Source organism: Enhydra lutris, unplaced genomic scaffold (assembly GCF_002288905.1).
Source record: "Enhydra lutris kenyoni isolate GAN:26980312 unplaced genomic scaffold, ASM228890v2 scaffoldscaffold4, whole genome shotgun sequence".
Lineage (NCBI taxonomy): Eukaryota > Metazoa > Chordata > Mammalia > Carnivora > Mustelidae > Enhydra > Enhydra lutris.
Genome location: NW_019154088.1, coordinates 24,407,796 through 24,434,024, shown reverse-complemented (window position 1 = coordinate 24,434,024; position 26,229 = coordinate 24,407,796). Strand labels below are relative to the sequence as shown.

Here is a 26,229-nt window from a genome sequence, read left to right as displayed (position 1 = left end):
GCATTTATCTGTAGCCCTCTTCTGTTTTGAAAACCCATTTCCCTTAGTAACTGGTAGGACTTTGATAGCCATCTGAATCATCTTGGATCCCTTCCAGTGCCTTCTAAACCACAGTCGGCACTCGACACCTCTTTGCTTAAAAAAAAAAAAAAAAAAAAAAAAGCAGAAATCACAATCCTCACATTAGTTTTCTGTGGGGCCAAACAGGGAAGGGACCCAGATATATTTTGTTTGGTCCAGTGTTAAAAACAAACAAAAAACTGCACTTATTATCAAGATGTAAAAATCAGGATGTTTTCCATGAGAAAAAATCGAATTCTCTGCCATTTCTTAAAGAATCGGAAAATTTAGCAAAGGTGGGCCTGAATTCTTCCATTACCGCACTGGGCGTTTGTATCAGGGTGCGCCTTTAGAGCCCTCTCCACTGCTTCGCGTCCTAGGCGGCTCACTAATTTGCATTACCTGCCAGGCCCAGTCGTTAGCCCTTTGGGTTAGCGACCCCAGGCTTGAGTGCACTGGATAAAACCCATGTGCTGGGCCCACTCTACTGTTAGAATAAATACTTCCTTGTCCTTTCAGAGTCTTGCAGAGAGACTCACAGAAGCAGCTTACCTTCTCCAGCCCACAAACTTCTCACAACCCGTGAAATTTGGCATTACCTTCCGCACACCGTTTTTTTTTATACCCCCTTGGCCCTTTGCTCTAGGGCCCCCTCCGCGGCACTTGCTCTTCCCTCCCTACCCTAGCCCCACTTCTGCAGTCCCGAGCCCGGGGCGCGTCTCCGGCCCCCGGCAGCAGCTCTCTGCCCCGGGCCAGGGCGCTCGGGCTCGCCCACGGCGGCACTGGGCATGCTCAGAGGCGGCCGCGGGGGCAGGTTTGCTTCGCAGGCGCTCGCACTCGGTGGCGGGCGGGCGCGCGGCTGCAGCTGGAGCTCCAGCGCCCGGAGTTGGAGTTGCCGGGAGTTTCCCCCCCTCAACCCCTCCCTCTTGGCGCGAGGCAGCGGGAGCCGGCGCGGGAGCCGCGAGCGGCGGCGAGCCAGCGCCTGGGCCGGCCGAGCCTTGTCCGGAGCCCGGAGCCCCGTGCGGGGCAGCCCCCGGGGAGAAGCCTCGCCGGCTGGGACGCGTGCCGCACACTGGCACTGCCCCGGCACTAGCCGGGCTGCACGGTAGGGCCGGGGCGTGGGGGACTGGGCGGGAGAGGCAGAGGCCAGGCCGGGTTTGAGGGGGGGGGGGGATGCGGCTGCAGTAGCCGCGGCGGTCGGGGCACCCCGAGCTCGGTCCGATGCGGTCGGCCGGGGCAGGGACCCCACTGCGGGGCCCTGGGAGTAGGGAGGCGCCCAGAGAGATGCGTTCAACTTGGCGGGCGGCGGGAGAGGGGGCTGCGCGCCCAGGCGCAGCTGCTTTGTGCGCGCAGTGAGGGACTCGGTCCCTGGTTCTCCCCAGACCTGGGACCCAGTGTGCGGGGAGGATTAGGCAAGCCGCGGAGCGGAGCAGTTTCCTCCGAGAAAGTTGAGGATGGAGCCCTTCTTTCCGCGCTGTCCCCGCGGTAGGATGAGTCCCGAGGGTGCCGCCCCGAGACCCTGGTGTGGAGGAGCCGAGTGGGTCGCTGCGCCCCTGGCCTGAGTTCCTTCACCCCTGGCTGAAATCTGCGATTCACCAGATCTCTTCCGTGGGGTATTCTAGGAAAATCATTCCTGCCAAAAGTGAGATAGCCTGTCCGGGCGGCACTGCTCCCTACCTCCAGATCGTGTAGCTGGGCTGCCCCCTCCCCAACCTCCGACGTGGTCAGGGGCGCCCGGTTCCGAGTTAGCGCGGGTAGCATGGGACAGAATCGAGCCCTACACACATGGGGCGATATGGCTGGGGTAGGCGGATGGTACAGTTTTTCCTCCAGCCTTTCCTCAGGTTTACAGCACCCCGCCAACCCCACCCTGCTCATCTTCGCAGAGGACAGGACTTAAAGGGAAGGACCAGATGGAGGGTTTGAGTTGACATTCTGATCCTTAGGAGAGGGTGCCTGGATTTATCTGCCTTGGGCTCTGGCCCCAGGACTTCATAACGAATCCTCCCTTTAATTATTCTTCCTTGGGGACTGGGTGGGAAAGAACAGGGCCAGTGGGTCCACCAGAATGTCCGCCTCATTCCACAGGCTCCTAACATCGCGTTGCAGGCCATCCCAAGACCCTGGAACTGGCATTGTGCAGGTTGCCAGGGTGTGGAGGATGCTGCCGGTTTCTTCTAGCTCCACTTTTTTCACTTCTTGTTTTGAGTTTTGGAGTCAGAGCTGTGCTGTCATAACCCCCGGGGTGGGGGGTGGGGTGGGGAGAGGGGAGTGGTGGTGGAGGAGCTTCAGCCAGGCAGTGAGACGATTTTCGCCTCAGAGGCTGCTAGTGGGAATTGGTCCAGAAATGATTCTGCGGGCTAGAAATATGCCTCTCTCTCTCTCTCTCTCTCTCCCTCCTTTTTTTTCTTTTTTGGCTGAACACCTTGGCTGTTGGATTTGTGTGTTAGGTTCTTAAAGGGGCACCCACACACTGCTCGGGTGCTGTGCTTTAGGGGCTCATCGTTTCTGCTGCATGTTTTTCTTTTTGCTTTTTCCCTGGGGTTAATCTGCTTTGGGGTGGATTTCCAGCTGTGGGACTCACATGGCATGGGTATACAGGTTCTAGAGTCCGACCTGAGGTCAAGTTTTGGCTTGACAGCTGATGACTGTGCTGATAGACAAGTAGCCACTCTGACCTTCAGTTTCCTCTTCTATCAAATGGGGACGCTAGGGGCCTTCTCTCCTTTCATTGCAGGATTGTTGTGAGACTTGGGTGAGATAATAGAAATGAAAGTTCTAAGAAAACTTGAAAGCACCATTCAGATCTTACTGTGCCTATGCTCTTTACTCAGTTTTTTCTGAATTAATGAATACTTTTAATTATAATAAGACATCTAAGCCTTCTCCCCTCTACCCACTCCTCACTGAGATGCTTAGTTGCTCAGGTCTTTGGAAATAGCTGTTTATCCTTTTTTTTTTTTTTTCTTTTCCTAAAATCTACCTCTCTTGATTTTAAGGGTTGAGGTTGAGCCCTCATATTTATCTGAGGAAAGGAGCCTGGTGTAGATTAGGAGATCTCCAGGGTTGCCTTATCAATGTTCAGAGTCCTGGGCCCCAAAATTGGCATATCCGCTAGACCCCTATGAAGACAATTAAGGTTGATGAGTCAGCAGACCCTGGGCTGGAGCTCTGACTTGGCCTCCAACAGTGACCTTGAACTAAGGATTTAACCCCTCATCAGTCTGAGATTAAGAGCCAGTAGTCACCAAAAACAAGAAAGGGTGGGATTTCCTCTCACTGGGCTAATAAGGGTTTAATCCAGCTCCTGGGCCTCCCAGGTGCTGCATCTTCCCTAATCCTAGAGCAGGGGTTCTCAATCCTGAGCATCAGAGTCAGCTGGAGGGCTTGTTAAAACAAAGTGCTGGGCTGCACTGCCAGAGTCTCTGATTCTCTAGGTCTAGGGTGGAGGAAAGGGGGCCCAAGAATTTGTATCTCCGACTAGTTCCAGATGATGCCAGTGCTGCTAGTCCAAGGACCATGCCAACAGAATCACTGACTTATGGCAGGGAGGTGTGTGTGCGTGAGAGAAAAAGAGAGAGGTGAGGTTTGTTCTGAAATGCGATTATTTTAATACTTCACATACAGAGCTAGGGTGTTTTAGGAACTTACCTAAAGCATTTTGTATTTCCAGTACCTGTGTCACTTACGATGGTCTTCAAATGAATGAATCTTACCCACATAGGAAGATAGGATTCCCCTGTCTCTTTCACACTGTAAAATACTCAGCCTCTGGTTTCTAGGTGACCCCTGAGTGGACTGAGATTGGTGACTTCTGCTATTGATAAGTCCTTTCTTTGGGGATCTCGGACATTTGTGCAGGGGGTGGGGTGCATAAAGTTATGGCAGCTTGAACCTTAAGATTGGAAACCAGGTCAAATAGCTATAAGCAAGTGTTTAAAACAAAACAAAACAAAAAAACCCTGGCAATGTGCTGCCTTCTCTGAATGGACAGCTTACCCAGAACTGGGGGGTGGGGTGAGAAGGTGAAGTATACTTTGTGACAGATGTTTTGTGGTGGTCAGACCTGGCAAAGGCCTTCCATTCCTCTGTCAATGGCAGTGTTGGAGGTGAATGAGATCCTCTCTCTCTCTGAGGGGAAGGAAGGCTGACATCCGGGGGCAGCCGTGCAGTATATCAGCCTCTCTGTATCATTTTGCTAATAATCAAGGACTGTTTGCGCACAACCCAATCTTAAGCTCTTCTTGCCCCCCAAGCTAGGGTGCTGGGCTGAGAACCCACCATGACTAGTTGCGGCCTTGAACTTAACTGCTTTGTATCAGAGAGGCCTTGGGAGGGTGCCTGCTGGAGTTGGGCGGGCCCCTAAGATGACATCCTAAAGAAAGAATAAGGTTTATGTAGCACCCAAATGACTAGTTGTAAGAGGAGATCAGAACTTTAATAAGTTCTTGTGTTGCCTTGCCAAATGGAATCCCAGCTGACCACAGGCTTTATCTTAGCCTTCCATTTGTGCTTTGTTTTCATTTTAAGATGATTAGCACTAGAGAGACCTATCAGTAAAATCAGAAACCTATTCAAAAACTCAAGTGTACCATTTAGTGTTTTAGTAGATAAAACTGCACAAGGCCCATGCCTGTCTTCTTGATGGTAATCAGCACACAGTGAAGAAACACCTTCCGGTTGTAATTCTTCAGATTCACTAGCTAATTTAAATGGTTTCTCCTACTTAACATGAGTAGGGAACATTTCTATTTTAAAATTCTTTCCCATAACTTGATGTTTATATTTTGGGTGTTACCCCTACTTTTCACTGCTAGGATGTTTTTTTTCCAGTGTGGGGGAGGCTTCTTTCCTTATCTCTGTCGTTAGTTTTTCTTAGCACGTGACCACTTTGTATCTTCCTCCCTTGGATAAGTCTGTTGTGAGACTGTTGTTATGAGACCTTAGTTCTCTTTGGTCTTTGGACTGTTCTGGGTTGTAGAGAGTCACAGCCCATTCCTGGAACACTGTTCTCCGCAACCCTCCTAGAGTGTGCTTAAACGAAAACCCGGGTTGCCTGATACTAGCTCAATTCTAAAATACACCCCCCCATACATTATATCATTTTTCAATTTCAAAAATCTGGATGGGTCTTCAAAACTATGAACACTTTTAATGTATGTTTTTTTCTTTTTCTGTAAACCTACATGGAAATAGAGGGACTTCCAATTGACAATATTATAAAACAAAGCAAATTTGGTTCCTTACACGGGTAGAAAATATGGTTTCTGTCCAGATGATAGAATTAAGCAGCAATTGAATTAGCTCAGCAGTTTCTGGAGTACATCAGAAAAATCCTATTGGGGTGGCCATTAATAGGTATGTTCTTGAAAAGGGCAGATCAATTTGGAAGTGCTGCCTGTTATTTTTCCCTCTTAGAGATTCTCAACATGTGCATCATCATATCAAAGTCTCTGAAAAGTACCAGAGTTAACAGCCTCAACAACATCTTGGTTGTATTTATTCAATTAAACATTTCCCAAAATGCAATGTTTTTGAGGTTATGTGTGGATCTTCTAATACTCCATTACCACATTAGTACATCCCAACAATTCTAATATGCTAATTAACATCAGCTATGGGTGGGCTGGTTTCACCTAGTTTCCATGGTGGGGATAAACTGTGAAAATGTAAATGATGGGTGGTTGTACTTCTTTAGAGAAGAGAAGGGGCGTTTTAGGTTGGTGGCATAATGGAGCAGGAGTATGAAGGATTGTACTTGTGCCTGCATGTCAGTAATTTTCAGAGCACACAGGAAAAGGATCATGCCTCGCACAGGGTAAGACTGAGTGAGTCTGTGTTGGTGGTCAAAGAACCTGCTGTTCTTTCTCGATTCTTTGAATTCACTGAAGTAGCCATGAGTTCTGGTGACCACAGAAGAGCTACTTGTGGAGAAAGAGGAGGGGGGCCCAACACTCAGGTTAAAAACAAGGAAGGGCACATGAGACACAAAGAGAATCAGTGTTTCTAGGTCTTTAGAGGAAAGTGGGTCCAAGTACAGAGGGAAGTCCAGCTGAAGAGTCTTGGGTATTTGGAAGAAGAGCTTTCCAGGAAGAGAGGGTGTGCCCAGAGTTTCAAAAAATAGCATGAAGGAAGAAGTCTTACCACTCAGCGATAAAAAGGCAACCCAATTTTAAATAAACATTAAAATAGACATTTTTTAAAGATTTTATTTATTCATTTGACAGAGATACAGAGACAGAGATGGCGAGAGAGAGCACAAGCAGGGGGAGGGGCAGAGGGAGAGGGAGAAGGAGACTCCCCACTGAGTTAGGAGCCCAACATGGGGCTCAATCCCAGGACCTACAGATCATGACCTGAGCTGAAAGCAGATGCTTAACCATCTGAGCCACCCAGGCATCCCTTAAATAGACATTTCTTTAAAGAAGATACACAAATGGCAATAAGTGAATGAAAAGATGCTCAAAACCATTAGTCGTTAGGGAAATACAAATCGAAACCATGTAATATCTCACACCCATCAGGATAGCTGTTATTAAAAGGATGTAGAAGACCAATTGTTGGTGAGGATGTGGAGAAATGGGCACCCTTGTACTTTCCATTGGTGCTGGGAATGTAGAATAGTGTAGCCACTTTGGAAAACAGGCAGTTCCTCAACCCAGTACACAGAGGTGCCCAAGCACCAGTTTCATTCCTGGTCATATACCCAAGAGAACAGAAAACATGTTCACATAAACACCTGGACAGAAATGTTCACAACAGCATTATTCATAACAGCCAAAAAGCGGAAACAGCCCAAATGCCCACCAGCTGATGAATGGATAAACAAAGTGTGGGGTATCCATATGATGGAATATGGTTCAGCTATACAAAGAAATGCAGTTTGATTCGGGCTACAGGGATGAACCTTGAAAACATGCTATGTGAAAGAAGCCAGACCCAAACGGCCCTATGGTGTATGATTCCATTTGTATGAAATGTCCAGAATAGGCAAATCCGTAGTGACAGAAGGTGCATTAGTGGTCGCCAGGGGCTAGGGAGATGGGGAGAATGGGGAGTGATTATTGATGGGTACAGGTTTCTTTTTGGGGTGATGAAAAATGTTCTGGAATCAGTGGTGATGATTACATAACTTTGTGAATACAAACTATTGAATTGGAGTCTCTGAAACAGTGAATTTTATGAGGTATGAATTCTATCAGGATAAAAAGGCAAGAAGGCTGGAACAAAAATAGTAAGAAAGAAAAATGGTCAGAGAGCTGTAGAACTCTAGTGTATTCATTTCAGGCCAGATTTTCTTTTTGGGGAAAAGAAAATATCTAGATGATTCCTTTGTCCTTGCTGTCTTTGGGTCTTCTAGGGTTTTCCTGTTACTTTATGATCCAGATCCTTCTCCTGAATTAAAGGCTCTTTGCTCCAAGTGACTCCCGAGTCAGTGAGATAGGTTTTGTGGCATGAGCCTTGGGATCACCAGATCAGAGTATGTTTCTGGACTTCCCTCCAGAGACAAATTCCATATGCGGGCTTCCTTGCTGTGACCCACCAAAGGGCAATAGGCTCTTCTGACTGGCAGCAGTTCAGGTGCCATTTGGCATTACACAAGCATCAGTGTGTTTGGACCCAAGAGTCATGATACTACAGGAGTTTTTAACTCCACTGGAGCTGAAGCTACCATCCCCCTAGGAGAGATGCTTCTTCTCTCTTCAGCGCTGTAGCATAGCTGGGCTTCTTAAACTCATGGGCAGAAACACCCTGGGGATCTTGTTAAAGTGCTGAGTTTGATTCAGTAGGCCGGGGCTTGGGGCCTGAGATCCTGCCATTAGAACAAGCTCCCACAACATGCTTGCTGCTGGTCCGCGATCACTCTGAGTAGAAGCCAGTGCAGTGTGGAGCAGATGGCCTAGGACCAAAGCAGAGCTGAGTAGCTCTGAGTAGTGGCTCTGCCGCTAATTTACTTGGGGAACTTGGGCGAGGTAGGTCACATCTGAGCTACAACTTTCTTCTCTGTAACATCAGAGTAAGACCTAACTCACAGAAAAGTGCCTAACCTAGTGGGCTTGGAATGCTGCCTCTGCCTCCTTCTTCTGTAAAGGGCTAAGAATTCCACGGTCAGGACTAAGGGAAAGAAACATGTGGAAGAAAGCCAAGGGCTTCACAGGGGTTTTGATTTGCATGGATGGGGTTAGGGTGAGGAGAGGATGTAGTAGATGAAGCATGAAACCTGGTCCTCACGATTTGAAACCTGATTGATTTTCAGAATTACCATAGCTTTGGTAAAGTCACTGTGCTAGTCTCAGCTGAGTCCGGATAACTTTTAGGTGTCGGGTCTTTACTTGGCTTTGATGGGTTGATTTTTCCTTTTTTTTTTTTTTTTTTTTTAGAGATTTTCTTTCTTTGAGAGAGAGTGCACAAGTATTTTATTTTTTTAAAGATTTTATTTATTTGGGAGAGTGAGCACAAGTAGGGGAAGTGGCAGAGGGAGCTAAGCAGGGAGCCCAACACAGGGCTTGATCCCAGGACCCTGAGATCATGACCTGAGCCGAAGGCAGATGCTTAACCAACTGAGCCACCCAGGGATCCCAGAGTTGGTTTCTTTTTGACCAGAAGGTCATCTCTGAGCTGTTCAGTTGGTGGTCTCTGCCCATCCCTGCCTAGCTGCCTACTCCCTCCCTTAGTGACCTTTATCTCTTTCCCAGACAGGAAATAAAGGAAGCTAAAATGCAAACCGCTGGACTTCATGAACAGCATGGATGAAAGTTTCTGGGGATGAGGGTGAAAGTATTTGTGTCATTATCGACTTTAGAAAATCTGGGCGTTTTGTTAATTTGCTTTCCATGAATCTATTAACTCTGGGAAGGTTGGATTGAATTAGGTTAATGGGGAAAAAGGGATGAGGAAGAAGTGGGAACTAAATCTTGGCACTGGCTGTAATTTTCCAACCTGGAGCCTGTGCTGTTTGCCCACTGTGTCTTCATTTCCCTGCCAGCCTGGCTCGTGGGGCTGGTTTTGAGGCTGGCGTGAATGGCCCCTGTGAGAGTGGTCTGGGCTCTAAGAGGGCGCACCAGCACTTCCCAGGGCTGGCTGAGGTAGCGGCATCTGTGTGGGGTTACACAAGGTGAGTCAACGTTTGTTAACTTTTGTCTCTATCTCCTTTATCTTCATTTGAAGGGAGAGGAAATAAGAGATTGTGTTTACACTTCAGTGAAGTGGACAGATCCTTTTCACTTTCTGCTGGGGACAAAAAATAGACAGGAGTAGTTCCTAAGGTTTTAACAAATCCCTAAGTGCAGTAAGTCAAACTAGTTTCCAAGCCTTCACAGCCCGAAATTACTTGCTTTCCTAAGGACGGCGATGTCACCCTGTGAGGCCCAGTTTCACCCTCTTGTTTGACTGTTTGGTGGATTGGCCCATGTGGCTCTTTCATGCCCGATTTTGAAGAGAATGAAATTATTCACTTAGTTATGGTGCTGGGGCTGGGCATTTAACCTGATGTTGCGCCAACGTCAAGCAATCAAAGATAAGATTCCGGCTGAAGCCCAACACACTAGGCCTCACTGGCACTTCCTCCAGAAGGTGGAGGAGGAGTGTTGCTCAGAAGTGGGAAAGATCCGATTTCAGAGGCGAGTGAGCGTGTGTACTTTAATTTCCTTGCCGCTCATGACCACTGTGCATAAAGAAGCTTGGCCAGAGAGGGTCTGCCTCACCCAGCTCTTTATTTTGAGACTCCCGGGAAAAATGTCGCCTCACACAGGGTCAGGTGAAAGCCAGCGGTATCTAGTGGTTGAGAAGTTAATATTATTCTTGAAGTGATTAATCTACCCTATCATTAAGTCACAATAAGGAAGCGGTCCTGCTGCTGAGGAGGAACGAGGTATATAAAGCTGGGGGTTCCTGAAGGAAGGCCTTTTCAAATTAAATCCTTGTGCAACTATAACAGTAGTTAAAAACAAAAAACATCTGGCCCTGCAGGTAAAAATTTGGTGCTTATCAGAAGAGCTCAGTGGTCATAAAATGGACATACTTCCAAGTTCATCCACATTGCCAACCACACAACCACTGATTTTTAAAAATGGGACAGCGAGTCCTGAATTTAGGCACCTGGTTTTGGAATAGCCCTTGTTCTCCAGCCCCACTGGGCTGTGAACGCCTCCCAAGGCTGGGATCTTCATTTTTGTGTCCCCGAGGCCTAGCATGTCTGACATATAGAGGAGAATCAATAAAAATAGACTGAGCTGGGCAGCTGCTTTCTTCTGGGATTTCCTTCCACTGTGCCGTCCATTAGTTTTTCTGTCTCTTATTTTTCGTATTTAACATTTCCCTGGAGATTGTGATGTGCTAACATAGAACACAGTTCTAAGCACTTCACAAATACTGATTCCTCTTGTCTGCATGACCCACCCTCAGACGCAGGTAGTGCTGGGTACTTCCCCTTTCCAGTTGGAGGGTTTGTAGCATTTCCGATGTGAGCTGAAAAGCACTGTTTATGATGGAAAGCTTATTAAGAGCAGTTCATGATACAGCTGTGCAAACGGAAAGTCTACTAACTCAAGTTGGCATTGAAAGGTAATTTCATAAATAAAGAACCTATGCTACCAGCCTAAAACTCTTGAAAGGAAGCCCCGCCACCCAGAGCTCCTCAAAATTTCCCTGATTCTCCTCAGGTTCTCCTGCTTCTCAATGGCGTCCGCTGTAGGACGTGGTGATGTCCTGCCAGTTTGTGGTTTGCAGAGTGTCCTCACTAGATTTTATCTGAGACTCATCATTACCTAGCTGGTTTCTCTGAGAGCATTGAGGCCCAGGGTGTCAAACTCCCTCTGAGTTCTGGGCTCCCCCTGGTCAGGGCAGGGAGCAGGCACAGGTGGGAGCAGGACCCAGTGCCTCTTGCTGTTCTCACTAGGCTCGAGTGCTGACATACATTTACCCTAAGGGAAGTTGAATGGGTTTGCCCTGTTTGGCATTGCACAGGAGGAGGCATTTAGATGGGTTTGCTTTAAAAAAAAAAATTTTTTTTAAACTTAACATAAACACAGAAACAAGGACAGGTTACACGGGTCCAGTGTAGGGAATTTCCACTCCATGAGCACATCCATTTAGTCTTAACACACATGAAGAAAGAGAGCCACTAGCACCCCAGAATCTCTCCTTGGGCTGGCTGGTAACCTCCTTCTCCGTGGTAGCCACTGTCCTGACTTCTAACACTGGGGATCGCTTTTGCCAGTTTTTGAGTTTCATCTGAGTACAGTCCTTTTGTATTCTTTCATGTCTGACTCCTTTTAGTATTGTGAGATTCATCGCTATTGCTCATGGAGCAGAATCTTGACTGTATTCTGTTGTCTCAATATACCACAATTCTTAATTACAGACGTTTGAGCTGTTTCCAGTTAGGGGCTGTTATAAAGCTGCAGTGAGCATTCATGAACATAGGTCTTTTGGGACATACGAGTATGCGTCACTGGTGTGTGTGTGTGTGTGTGTGTGTGTGTGTGTGTGGCCATTCTTGCTGGATCTTGTGACGTGAATGCATTTAGCTCTAGTAGATAGAGCCAAGCAGTTTTCCAGTATGTCACTCAAATTTATAGCCCCATCTGGTGCGAACGAGAGTTCCCTTTTTCCACGTTCTTGCCAATACTTAGAGAAGTCATTTTCATTTTAGCTATTTCAGATGTTTGTGTAGAGGTCTCTTCTTATGGTTTTTAGTTCATATTTCCCTTATTACCACGTGAAGCTTAGTGTCTTGCATGTGTATGTTGGCATTTAGGTATCCTCTTTTGTGAGGTCTCTTGCCTGGTTTTCAATTGTGTGATTTGTTTTACTTTTTATTTATTTTTAATATTTTATTTATTTATTTGACAAATCACAAGTAGGCAGATAGGCAGGCAGAGAGGGAGGAGGAAGCAGGCTCCCCGCAGAGCAGAAAGCTGGATGTGGGGCTCGATCCCAGACCCTGGGATCATGACCTGAGCCGAAGGCAGAGGCTTTAACCCACTGAGCCACCCAGGTGCCCCATTTATTTTTTTAAATTTTATTTATTTATTTGACAGAGTGAGAGAGAGAAAGAGAGAACATAAGCAGGGGGCAAAGGAGAGAGAGAAGCAGGCTCCCCGCTGAGCAAGGAGCCCCATGTGGGACTTGATCCCAGGACCCTGTGATCATGAACTGAGCTGAAGGCAGACACTTAACCAACTGAGCCACCCAGGCACCTGTTTTACTTTTTAAAAGAAATTGAGAGTTCCATGGAAACATCTATGAGAAGTCCTTGAAACTTATAGTAATGGGGGTCACCTGTCAGTGGTGTCTGTTTTCTCAAACGTAATTTCTGGAGAGTCCCCACTGTGGGAGTCACAGCTCGATGAGGTGGGATGGGGATATGAAGAGGCATAAAGCCCTTAGTGGGGAACTTGCTGAAAATTTGGGGAGTCCCAGGGTATGTGACTCATCGCAATTATAAATTGTGAGGTCACCTGAAAGCTTCAAAGTACCTAGCCTATAAGTGAATTTGCCTTTTATGGCAGTCTGGATGATTGTACATCCAGCTCCAAAAGTGTTGCTGAAAACATTTTGGAATTTGAGTACATTGTTTTGTCTATTTTTAGCTTGTTTCCAAAATGCCCTTCGAGCCTGTATTTGATTTTGGGAAATAGCAGAAGACCTCCAAGAACCCAGTCAGTGAATTGGGAGGGTGTTTCATTAAAACTTAAAAACAAAACCTTATTTTTGAGGCTACATCTATAAGGGAGGAACTTCCCTGCAGGGGTAAAGAGGGTAGATTTAGCAGGAGACAGCATGGTTCTGAGTGCCTGCCTCACTTTCACAATCTCTTATCCTTACGGTAACCTAGGAGCTGTTACTGCTCTTGAGGGTCCCAGATTAGAGATGGAAAGTCAGAGATTTAGAAGGAAACAGAGAGCATGATTAGGAGTCAAAACTGGCTCTGCCTTATCTGAGGGCCACTAGCTTTGCTTTTCCCTACCTTACCTCCCTTCTGACAAAGTGCTGAAGGAACTTTGGACTGGGAAGATCTAGTTGTCTCCTGTCCTGTTATAGACCCCCAGAAACTGCCCCAGGGGACAGAAGTCAGTCAGGCTTCAGGGCACTTGTCCTTCCCAAACACAGTCCCTGAGGCCCTGCTATTCAAGAGAGCAGCTTCAGGCTTTACAACGTCCTGACTGGACTAGTCTGACCTGTAGGCCTTACCCTGCCTGCTCTTCTTCCTGGCTGGCAAGCAGCCACCCAGGAAACCCTCTTATAAAGACAAGACGTGTTGATGAATATTGTCACTATTGGAAGCTATATTCTGCAGAGAATGTAATCTTTCTCGAGATGGGTACTTATATAAGATATAAATGTGTATATATATATGTGTGTGTGTGTGTGTGTGTATATATATATATATATATATATATATATATATATATATATATGCTTATATGAGCTTATATAAAATATGACCTCTGACCAACAGAGGCAAAATACTGCTGAGCTCTTTAATAGTCATTTGTTCCTAATCTTAAAGTCATCTATTAGTTTTGTCTGAAACTGAGTGGGTTAATGCCTTTGGCATGTGGTACAGATTTTCCAAAATAATCCCTGAAAAGAATACCCTGGGTAGACTGTTTTCTGATAGATCCTGGGGCATCCAGCTGCCTCTGAGATGTGGGAGTCCTAGGAGAGCTGTGGAATAAATACACTAAACCATCCCAGAGGCTTATTCTCACCCTTTTTGGCTCATGGACCTCAACAAGCTGGCCTTCTTCCATCAAGATCAGGAAATGTTGGGTGCCTGGGTGGCTCAGTGGTTAAAGCCTCTGCTTTCGGCTCAGGTCATGATCCCAGAGTCCTGGGATCGAGCCTCACGTCGGGCTCTCTGCTCAGCAGGGAGCCTGCCTCCTCCTCCTCTCTCTCTCTGCCTGCCTCTCTGCCTACTTGTGATCTGTCAAATAAATAAAAATCTTTAAAAAAAAAAGATCAGGAAATGTTATCTAAAAGCTGAGTACATAGGGGGGGCACCTGGGTGGCACGGTCAGCTGAGCATCTGACTCTTTGCTTTGGCTCAGGTCATGTCTCAGGGTTGTGAGATCGAGCCCCAGGTCGGCTCCAGACTCATCACAGGATCTGCTTGAGATCCTCTACCTCTGCCCCTCCCCCCACTTGCACACTCACACGTGTGCACTCTCTCTCTAAAATAAGTAAATACATCTTTAAAAAAAAAAACCTGAGTACATAGAAAGCAGAAGCTACACCAATTATTCTGGCTCAAAGCAGGGGCAAAGAAGCCTCTGGACTTCTCTTACAATGGCACAGTAGAGTGGTTTCTTTGTTTGGTGGCTTTCTTTATACTTAGCACCTATATCCTACACAGCCTCAGTTTTCAGGGCACAGCTCTGGGTGATGGGTAACCAGATAACCAAATCATTTCCTGTGCAGATTAAAAATTTATTTTATTTCTCTTCACACAATTTTCCTGGATAAAATGAGGTGCGTGAGGGGGGAAAATGTGCGGCTCTTTTAATGAAAACCTTCCTGGTGAAATATTCATTTTCCTTGCACATTTAATTCCTGTAGAGAATTTCAGGGCAGGTGTGAAGAGCCAGGTGTTACTAAGGAGCAGTTGTCCCCAGTGGCTGTGAAGATCTACCTGCTGGGGCTGCCTTCCTTGTTTTCTTAGCAGATTACATTATCCTATATACATGTGTAACTTGTACATCTCAGATTTGGACTTGGCAGGTGGATGTCTGAACTTACCTCCTGCTAAAAAAAAGAAGTTTATAAATAGTACTTTGTATTCTGAGTTTACAGTACACTGAGTAAACACAAGATATACATTGTGATGGGGGGGGGAGAACCACCCACATCCTTATTTTTTGAGTGGGTGTGACTAATGACCAGTTCCTGGATATGTAACTAGGATGTAGGTCATGGTTCCACTGTCATTTGGCAGAGCTACAGCAAACACTGTCTCCCTATAGGTCACTGTGATATCTTACAAGTACAAGTGTCTAGAGTTTTTCTACCCTGAGAATTTTTCTACACAGATTTTTTAAAATAATCCTCTTGGTTTGGGGATAAGGAGCTCATTTCAGTGAATACCTGAGGCTTCCTTAATATATTAATCATACTAATAGTTAATCATCACACACGTAGTGTGTCAGGCACTGTGCTAGGAGTGTTTGGTGGAGGAGTGCCTCCCTTCTTGTGAGAGAGTGTACTGCCCAGTTCATGAATCATTTAATAAAGCCAGTTAGATCTTCCAAAAGGTGTTTCGTGGATTCTGACAACTCTGTTAGTGAGGTGCTGTCATTCACCCCATTTTACGGAAAGCAGGGCCACAGTTCCTTGGGCCTGGGGTCCACAGCCCAGCATTGTGACCCTGAGTCAGGCTCTTGACCACCATTCTGTGTTGTCCTGAGGCAGTGAGCAACTGGAGGGGCCAGGCAGAGCCAAGGGCCACTCCTGAGACATTGGGTATTAGAAGAGGGACAAGCAAACATTTCTTAATAAGAGGTGTATCAATGTGGGCCGCTCCTGCATTTTAAATATGTTTAGTTTAGATGGGTGATGGAGAAATTAATTGCAGCAGATTTTCAAGAAGAAATAGATTGTTGAGGAAGGAGAAAGAATTCTGTCATCATTTCAAGGAGGGACAGTGGTACTCAGTCCGTGTAAGGTGGCTGACCTACACCCTGGAAAGGCTTCCAGAGAGATGATGGATTTGTCAGGGGTTCTTAGGAGCAGTTTCACCCAGAACAACTGTTTCAGTAGGTTTGGGGGTGTTACCTCCTTGCCCTACTTTTATTAAAGGCAAATATAGACAGGGCCACTCTCCTTCTATATGGGAGCCCTACTTCTTCCCTTGCTTCTTTGATCTCTGGACTTGGGAGAGGAAGGGACAGCAAAAGATAGTTCCCTTCTCTTCCCTTCCTCATGTGGACACCATGTCACAGTGCCATGTCAGGATGAAGAGACCTTGAGAAATTCCCAGAAAGGATGGCTTGTGAAAGGCAAGAAGTCTGGTTTAAACCCAGCAGGAGTCATTTGCATCTTTCTCTGGGCACCTTTTCCATTTTGGTTCATATTGGTCTTATCTCTGTCTTTTCACTCAACAAAATACCTACGGAACCCAGCCACAGTTTCTGCTTTTATAACAATTTTTAAAAGAAACTATGTACAAAAATAATTGCATAAAATGTTAAATGACAGCTATCCCAAGGGTTCTACAGGAGAGGTATGTGTTTGAGGGGACCTGGCATAGTCAAGGAAGTCGGAGTATCTTTCCTCAGAAGGTTGTGCAGAGCTGTGATCTGAAGGGTGACTCAGGGTCAAAGAGGCAGGAGATGGCATTAGAGAGGTGACCGGATGTGTGCAGTCCCTGCAGTGGAAGGGACCTTCGATTGAGCGATGGACACCAGAAAGCCCCTGTGGCTGGGAATGGACAATGAGGAGTATGAGTCAGAGACTTTTCCTAAGAGTCACAAGCATTTCTAAGTATGGGTTTGAAGTGATCTGATTGACAAGGTATCACTTTGGTTGCAGGGAAGAGGATGGATGAAAGGACCATAGGAGTCCAAAAGGAGATATGGTTAGACAGTTTGAAGTTTTTGTAGCCATTTAAGAAGAAATGATGATCACCTGACCAGGGAGGTAAAGATGGACAGAACTGGGTGAATGTTTAGAGAAATAGAGGTGATAGGACTAGATATGGTGATGGGTTGGAAGTATAGGGTGAGAAAAAGGGAAGCATCTGAAACTACTTCTTGGTTTTTAGCTTGCATGTTTGGGTAATGGTGGTGCCATTCCATAGACCCTGCAATGACTCCTCAAGTAGACTCTGCGCTGTTTGATAGCAGGATCTTTTTCTAATTTAATTTTGAATCCTCACAGTGTTACTCTATGGTACATACTCAGCTTCTGTTTACTGTATTATGTGAGTAGGAAAGAGTTGTTTAGAACTATGGCACGTGTGCATTAGGAGAAGCTATAGTTAGTACAAATTTGTATGGTTGAGGCAAGAGAAAAGTTCCATAGTTGGAGTAGAACTCCAGAAGCATTTAGCCATATAGAGATATGTCTTCAATTTTCAGGAACACCAGCCTTCTGGGGGTGGCTGTGAGGGTGATAATAACTTTGTGAAATGCATAGGGTTTTACATTAATTGAAGGAGTCTGTCAACGTGTACCTCCTTTCCCCTTGTGTTCCTCCCCACCACTAGTGGGAGCTGTTGCTTAGAGTGCACTGGCCACTGTGAAGACTGTTGACTCTTGGTAGGTGGGTTATCTCTTTGGGTGGCCGCTCTTGCACAGGTAAATGGCTGTGTTTCTTTTTTCACCCAATGCTTCTGTAAAATGGTGAGTCGATGGGTGGGTTTTAGTAGATGTGACTCTGTTGACTTGTCTGTAGACTGAGGGAGGGATGAGGGAAGGATAGATGTAGTTTCTTTTTTTATTGAGATTGTTTTAGATTTCAGGTTCTAGGATGCTCAAAGCAAGCCACAGCCCCAGGATGCGGAGAGTTCTGTGGACACATGATTTCTTAATCTCCATCCTCAGTGTGCGTATGTGTAAGATGCTGGTTCTCACCACCAACTTTCTTGAATGCTTGAGAGAAGAAATTCTGGAGTGGTGGTTGTCCTTGGGAGCAATGCTCCCACAGGGCTTTCCACACAAAATAGAATGCTTCCATTATGTTGGTGATCTTGTTCAAAGTGATTTGCCAGTAGTTGGTCTATTTTGCTCTTATTTGTCTCTATTGTCTTACAGGTTTTGGTTTTATATTTCAAGCCTCTCTAGGTTTCTTATCTCTGTCATTTCTCGTCATGCCAGACATTCTGGAACACTAGTTTCTTTCTTTTTGTCTTTACCACTGTATTTATTTTGTAGTTTCTACTCTTCACTTTCTCATGGATTTCAGTGGTATCATCATCCTTCTCATCCTTTATTTGGAAGCAGGGCATATCTTGAGCTCTTTATTTAGGGTCCAAGAATAACCTGGCAATATATCTGCTGTATTCTGCTGGTGTGTTGTCCTACATGTGCTACTGATAAACATGTTACTCTCTTAAAATAACTAGTGAGGATGGGAAATAATAGTATATGCCAAATTGTCATTTTTTGTCCTGTGCATTAGGACATACAAAACTAAGCAAAAAATTGGAAAATCCATATAGGCATCTTTCAAAACCACTTAGTCATTTTTATTTTATAAGCTGATATTTGCATAAAAATGGAAGTTTACTTTTGTGCTGAATTGATTGATGCACTTTCTTTGTCTTCCATTTTTATTTTCCTTGATTCTAAAGCTTTTATCTTTTAGTTGAAATGGAATTCTCTTTCTAGAAAGGATCTATTTTGTGTATAATACAAAATTCATTGAGCTTTTTTAAATCAGGAAAAGGTCTCAGATATCTAATTAACCCATTGTCTTCTCTTCCACACTCTCATCTCTCTGTGTACTCCATTTTACAGACAAGGAAACTGAGGCTGTACCAACCCACCATGAATCAGTAGGAAACCCAGGACTCTTCTTTTTTTGTTGTTGTTATTTTAAATCCAATTTAACTAACATATAGCATATTATTAGTTTCAGAGGTAGAATTACATGATTCATCAGTTGCACCTAACACCCAGTGCTCATTCCATCAAGTGCCCTCCTTAATGCTCATCACCCATTTACCCCATCCCCCATGCACCCCTTCTCCAGCAGCCCTCAGTTTGTTTCCTATGATTAAGAATCTCTTAGGGTTTGTCTCCCTGTTTTTGTCTTATTTTTTCTTCCCTTCCCCTATGTTCATCTGTTTTGTTTCTTAAATTCCACATATGAGTGAAATCATATGATGTTTGTCTTTCTCTGATTGACTTGATTTTGCTCAGCCTAATACCCTCTAGTACCATCCACATTGTTGCAAATGGCAAGATTTCATTTTTTTTGATGGTTGAGTAGTATTCTATTATATATATACATATACGTGTATATATATATATATATATACACACACACACACACACACACACACACACACACACACCACATCTTTATCCATTCATCTGTTGATGGACATCTGGTCTCTTTCTATAGTTTAGCTATAGTGAACATTGCTGCTATAAATATTGGGGTGCAGGTGCCCCCTTCGGATCCCTACATTTGTTTCTTTGGGGTAAATCCCTAGTAGTGCAGTTGCTGGATCGTAGGATAGCTCTATTTTTAACTTCTTGAGGAGCGTCCGTATTGTTTTTCAGAGTGGCTGCACCAGTTTGCATTCTCACCAACAGTGTAAGAGGAGCAAACCTAGGACTCTTAATTCTGGTCTTTGGATTCCTCAGCTCATTGTGATTCTCTAGAACTTGAGAATATTTCTATGATTCTTCATTTTTAAATCTAACTTTGTTTAAGGTCATTGTTTCTTAGAAGTTATTTCCTTGTGATACCTAAAACTTAAATTGCTTCAGTACAAGGGGAGACTCAAATAGTGATTTTGTCTTGTTCTGAAATTAATATAAAAATGTATAGCTCTATAAATAGTATTCACTGCATTTGCAATATTATTTGTATGAAAAAATAATCTTGAAGTGTATCAGTATTTTATGTCTGGTTTGGCCAAATTTCCACTTGCCTTTTTTGTTCAAGCATATTGCCCTTTCCCTATCATCTTGCTCTTTATGAAGGCTGAATTTCTGGATTCGTGATTTTCTTTATTCTGAGTTTGTGCAGGAAATCAGTATGTGTCTAATTATCCTGTAGGGTGTCAGGAAACTCTCATAACAGTTCGTTTAAATCCACCTTAGTTAAAAACAACAAGTTTTACAGCAACAGGATTTTGTTCTTTCTTTTGAAGAGGCAATGAAAATCTATGAATCAGATGACTGAGACAAGCTATAGCAATTTCAGAAAGCATGGGGATTATTGCTTTAAAGGCCCAGGAGATGCTGATAAAGACCCAGCAGCTCAGTCAGTCTTTATGGTGCGCTGGTGTTTAGGTGGATGTTGAAGCTCTCTCTAACTGGTGGTCTATGATCTCGCTATTTCCCTTTAAAAGCTATCTATTTAAAATCAGTTCTCCTGCTCCCTGCCCAATTCAGTGAACTTTTTTTCTTCTGTGCTGCCCTCAGAGCTGCCCCTCAGGATGTAGAGTGTCTTGTCCCCAATGTATTAGAGTCACAATTAATTGGCAGATATTGGCCTCAAAAAGGGCAAGAGACTAGCTCTTAGAAACCACAGGGCTATGGTAAGAGCAAGGATGCTGGGAGAGGTGTTGGGAAGAGGTGTCCAGGCTCTCTTGGTGAGTTGATGAGAACCTTGGCTTCCTTTGGGCAATCAGCAGCCCCATGTCCTCCCTTTTCCCCTTCCCTTAGGACAGGGTACTGTCTTAGGTGCTGTGGTCCAACAGACACAGAAGACTAAACTTTGGGGACTGGATCTTGTTGACCTTTGTGTCAACAAGATCCAGTGGCCTGTGGTCCATCCCTCTTTCCCAGCTTCATCTCCCCATTGTCATTTTTCACTGTCTTGAAGGACATGGAGCACTCAGATAGTATCATTCATCACTCTTTTGGCCTAAAATGCCCTTCTCTTCCTTGTCTGTTTTGCATCTTTGCAATCATTCTTCAGAGCCAGTCAAAGGTTACCACCTCTTTGAAGACTTCTGTGACCATTGAACTTGCACCCTGAGCCAGAAATGATCAGTGCTGCTCCTGTGCCATAGGTAACTTATGCTAAGGTATGATTATTTGCTTGCATGAGGAAGAGGACCGTGACTTAAACATTTTGTACCTTCATTGCTTGGTATATGATAGGTACCCAAAAGGGAATGGATGGATGGAGGGATGGATGGCTGGACAGATGGGGCACAGTCAAGGAGAACTTCTGAAAAATGGGGCAAGAGAGAGAGACAGAGGGAGAGGTGGAGGGAGGGAAGAAGGGAGGGAACACATTTTCATCTGAGATGCACGGGAAAGGGTTTAGGTGTGGACAAGAGAGTTATTTCTGCTACATGCTTACTGAAATGGTGTCTAGGAGGGGATGAAGTGTGAGCTACTGCAAATGAGCTATGCCACTTTTATCAGAGTAGAAACCAAGTAATTGGCAAGAGATAACATCATCATCATTTGGTTTTCCTTCTTAAGAGTTCTGGGATTTTTCCTGAAGGATTTAGTTTCTTATGTGTAAAATGGGTTGATAACCCTATAAGATAGGATCTATTATTAACATGAGGATTAATGGAAACCTTCAAAAACTCAGCACCGTACCTCGTATGTAGTGGAGGATCAGTAGGGTACACGGTGGCTACTGCTGTTAGTATTGGCCTCTGGTATGCGATGGAATCCAGAGGTACGTGTTAGAAATGTTGAGGCAGCATTCTCCTTCTCCCTGAAATGAAACCTTTTAGATTCATAGGTAACCACAAATGGGTGTTCCGGTGTTAGAATTCATTGGAAGTGGGATTATGTATTCTCCTTCCTCTTTCTTGTTATTTTGTACTTCTTTTTAGAAAGGAAAGCACTTCCCTGTTTCTTAGAAAAAGTTTTATTATTCCTGTTAGCATTTGGTTCTAAAAGAAGTTTTTCATATGAGGCATTACATGGGGATCTTTCTGGTTGTTTAGAAGAATATATGTATTTATCTGTATATATTTATTTGCAAAAGGTGTTATTCCGTTCCTTTCTGCAGCCCTAGAGAGCAGGTGGCATGCACTGCTGTTTCTGTTTTCACATGGAAACAAGTCAGGTTGGTCTGGAACAGCTCAGTTTTGGCTTACGAATGCCACTGTTTGTGTGAGCACATCTCTGTGCTCACGGTTGGAGAGCCCTTTAGAAATCAGTGATAGGACTTCCTAACAATATTATTTATTTGCTTACAAAATCATTCATACCTTCATTTCCTGCTCTGTGGACTACCACTTTTTCTACCTGGTCCTCCAGTGCTGGATTTAGCAATTTTTGTAGTTGTTTTTGTTTCTGTTTTGCTGTCGTTGTCAGTGATGATGACCATGTGTGGGTGCCTCTGAACCCCTTTGAGAATATTTTATGGCCTGCCTGTTGATGTTTGGGTGTATGGCCATTTTTACTTGTTGCCTGAACATAGGTCAGTCCTGCTGTAGTGTATGTCTGAGCAAACAAGGAAATGAATTTGAAAGAGCTATGTATACAAATCAGGTGGTATGGATCCACTGTCCCTTCTCTCTAATTCCAAAATCCAAAAGGCTCTGACCCATTTGGTGGTGAGATCTGACTTGAACGAATGAGCCTGTGTATTAATTTATCTCCTTTAGCATGGTTATTTGTAAGTTCCCCTGCAGAAATATTACTGTGTTTGCGTATGGAGTGCTGACCTACACTCCACTGAGAACAGAAGGTACATTTTTTACCTCCCTAAAACATCAAAAATTTTGAATTCCAAAACACATGTGGCCTTAGGGCATTTGGATAAGCGATGTGGACCTGTAGGGGTTTTATAGGGCCTCTAAGCCTTTTTTCAGTTGACAACCTTCCCTTGAGATTCTCTCCTTGGCACCATTTTTTGTGGTATGCAAATAAGGATCTCCCTTGCTGTCACTGAAGGAATATTTACTAAGCTGCTGTAAGTTGGGTTTTGTACAAGGTATGGGGAAGGAGAAGGCGTTGCCCCACCCCTCACCCCCTTTCTTGCCCTGGACAATGTCAGAACCTCATGATAATGTGGAAAGTACTGTAATAGCAGTCTGTGGAGTCCTGGATGTGATAAGATAATCACATCCAAGAACTTCACCAAAATTGCAAAGGCAAAGAAGTGTGTAAGAGAATGTGATCAGTCAGCCATTGTTGCTCGTTGCGGTCTTTGAGAGGTAAAACCAGGGATGGGCTTGCCAAGGAGCCAGTTTTTGAAGATCTTTATCTACCAAGCCAAAGAGTTGAGAATCTATCCTTTGACCACAAGGCATCTTTAAACCAGGACATGAATGATCAGGTTTGCATTTTTGAAAAAGCCCTCTGCCTTCGTCTTTGAAGGGACCTCAAAAAGAAAACCCTGCAATATTTTTGGGCAATAGGACATTTTACTACTACCCCTAATAATGCTTTACTTTGTATCATGCTTTAGAATTTGCAAAAGCCTTTCTCCTACCTTAATTTATTTTGCATCAGCCCTGAGGGATGAGTAGGTAATAACTAAGGAAACAGATTCAGAGAACTGACCCTTTCAAGGTTATGTCTAGCAATGAGCTGGTGTTGCTCCTAACTAGCTGCTGCTCTCCTAATTCTACATCCATTGTGGGTTGGACATGATATTAGAACATTTGAGTATATTGCTCAGTTACAAGCATACCCAAAGATAATCTGCTACCTGCATATCTCTTATGTTTGTACTCACTAGACTGTCAGCTCCTTGAGGACTTGCAGTATTAAATTTGATGTGCCTTTTGTACAAAGATAAGCTCATAGTAGGCACCTCCAAGAATTCACTAGACTGTTTCTCTGCCAGAGCCAGAACAGACCTAGGAAGAAGGAACATATCTCCTTTTTCTTACTGCTTATTTTCTCATGTGTACTTAGTAGGCAGTTCGTGTTTAAGACCCTGTTCTAGGGGCGCCTGGGTGGCTCAGTGGTTAAAGCCTCTGCCTTCGGCTCAGGTCATGATCTCAGGGTCCTGGGATCGAGTCCCGCGTCGGGCTCTCTGCTCAGCAGGGAGCCTGCCTCCTCCTGTCTCTCTCTGCCTGCCTCTCTGCCTACTTGTGATCTGAGTGTCAAATTAAAAAAAATTTTAAAAAATCTTAAAAAAAAAAAAAGACACTGTTCTAGGTGCTGTGGGGAATACAAAATGTAAAAACAATTACATTTCAATAAACTTGGTCATCAATTCAGCCTTTTCTATCTTACCTAGATCCCACACACCATATCCCTTGGTTTTTGCAACAGTTGTTTCCAACAGTTTTTGTTGTTGTTGTTTTGTTTTGTGGGGTTTTTTTTGTTTGTTTGTTTTTTGTTTTTTATTTTTTTAAATGAATGTCGGATGTTCTAAAGGCTTTTTGTACAGACTGATTAAAACTCTTAGGCTTACTCATTTGCTTTGCAATAGTGTATGCAGTAATTAGCTAAAACATGGCCCCTTTCCAAATGGGTATTTTTTGAAACAAAGAAACAAAATCATTAAATGGGCATATTTCATTACAAGGAATGAAAGTTTTGCTTGACCAGGTGCCCAGTAATATCCCTTCACAAGTGAAAATTGCCTTGTGAATTATACTTAAAATTTATAGTCAACCATAAGTTTCTGTGCCAGTCCTACTGAATTAACGGTGAAATTGATGATGTAATCCTTTTACTTTCTTTCTTTCTTTCTTTCTTCTTTTATTTTTTTTGAAGATTTTATTTATTTATTTGAGAGAGAGACAGAGAGAGCATGAGCAAGGAGAAGGTCAGAGGGAGAAGCAGACTCCCCATGGAGCTGGGAGCCCGATGCGGAACTCGATCCCGGGACTCCGGGATCATGACCTGAGCCGAAGGCAGTCGTCCAACCAACTGAGCCACCCAGGTGTCCCTGTAATCCTTTTTCTTACACACCTGGCACATACTGCTATTTATGCTAGCAGTATTTCCCAGGCAGTCTAGGAGCAAGAGAAAAGTTCTCAGTTATCCGCAGTCTTAGAATCCATGTCAATTTTAAAAGCATGTATTGAGTTGACTCTGTTCTGATTTTCCTTCACCTGCTTTGTATCGGAAAACCTTTGGGGCTCCAGAAGAAACTCTAGAGATCATTCAGACTAGAGACTGGACTGGCATGGGGGAAAGAGGAAACTGCTTCCCATAGGTGCAAGTCCATTCTTCAACTTACCAATTATCACTTTGAGCAAGTCTCAGAGCCTCTAGTTCCTTATCTGAAAAGTGAGGCTTATGATAATGTTTTTCCAGAGATTCTAAGACATACATTTTTGTTTATTTTACATTTTAATATATCTGAAAACATGATATGTTTCACTATGCATGATAGGTTTTAATTTAATTTGTGGTGTTCTTCTAATATAGTGGTACATAAAATAATGTTGCATCTTAAAATAAGTGATTGCTTAGATTGATGAAATGTGGAAATATGCCTTACCAACCTCCTGGGTTGTTAAGGATCAACTCTAATAATACGTTTGCTAGAACATTACAGTTGTGCTAACAAACAAGCAAGCAAAAGCACCTTTGGATGATCTTGACAATCTTTCTCCCTTTGGTATGAAACTCTATTTCTAAAGTGTCTTTAAATTGGGAAGAGGTGGAAAATGGAAATTGCAAATTTAGATGAATTAAGATATCAAATGCCTTTCTTGAATATTTGAAGTAACAAAAGAATTTCAATGGAGTCTTACATTTGACTTCCTGATTGTTTTTTCTTTTAACAATACCTCAGTCACGTTGGTCTTGTCTCCCCTTACCCACCCCCGCCCCTGCAATAAGAACTCCTGTTTTGGGTGGGAGGGTGTAGAGGGTCAGAAGGTCATTAATTTCGTTTTGGACAAATTGAATTGGAGATGAGTTTGAGGCATCCAAGTGAAGATGGTGAGTAGGCAGTTGAATTTATGAGTCAGAGATGAAAATGTGGCATTTTTGGTATAGAGATGGTAAATGAAGGCTCAATCTTGGATGAGATCACCTAGGAAACAAATGGAGAAAGGAGAATTGGAACTGGAGGTTGACAAGCCACCTTCAGCCAGCAAACCTGCTTTATTTGGCCTGTGTAGTGTTTTTAAAATATTTGAACAAGTTGCTGTTGCATGTTTATGGTTTTTTGGCTGCCTAGAATATATTTTTCTCTTTTGATGGCAGGCCCTAATTTCCCTGTAAGAAATGTCGTATCCTGGGGCACCTGGGTGGCTCAGTGGGTTAAGCCGCTGCCTTCGGCTCAGGTCATGATCTCAGGGTCCTGGGATTGAGTCCCGCATCGGGCGCTCTGCTCAGTGGGGAGCCTGCTTCCCTCTCTCTCTCTCTCTCTGCCTGCCTCTCTGCCTACTTGTGATCTGTCCCTGTCAAATAAATAAATAAAATCTTAAAAAAAAAAAAAAGAAAGAAAAGAAATGTCGTATCCTCCGATCTCAGACCTTGTGCTTTAGATCGAGTTCCACCCCTGACTCCCAATGAAGTGTGTGACCCAGGGCTGGCCAATCACTCCTGAAGTAGCCTGACCCCATGGTTGGTCCAAGAATGTTCTTGTCATCTAAGTTGG

At 44.2% G+C, this 26,229-nt stretch overlaps 1 protein-coding gene across 1 annotated transcript in view; it reads left to right on the top strand.

Moving 5' to 3' along the window:
- Positions 1-1,121: 1,121 nt before the first annotated feature.
- The window catches only part of LOC111140633 (syntaxin binding protein 6), a 251,147-nt gene continuing 226,039 nt past the window's right edge, over positions 1,122-26,229 (top strand). The window contains exon 1 of the mRNA XM_022492830.1: positions 1,122-1,165. The gene's annotated coding sequence lies outside the window, so the exon portion shown is untranslated. The remainder of the gene's footprint in view (positions 1,166-26,229) is intronic.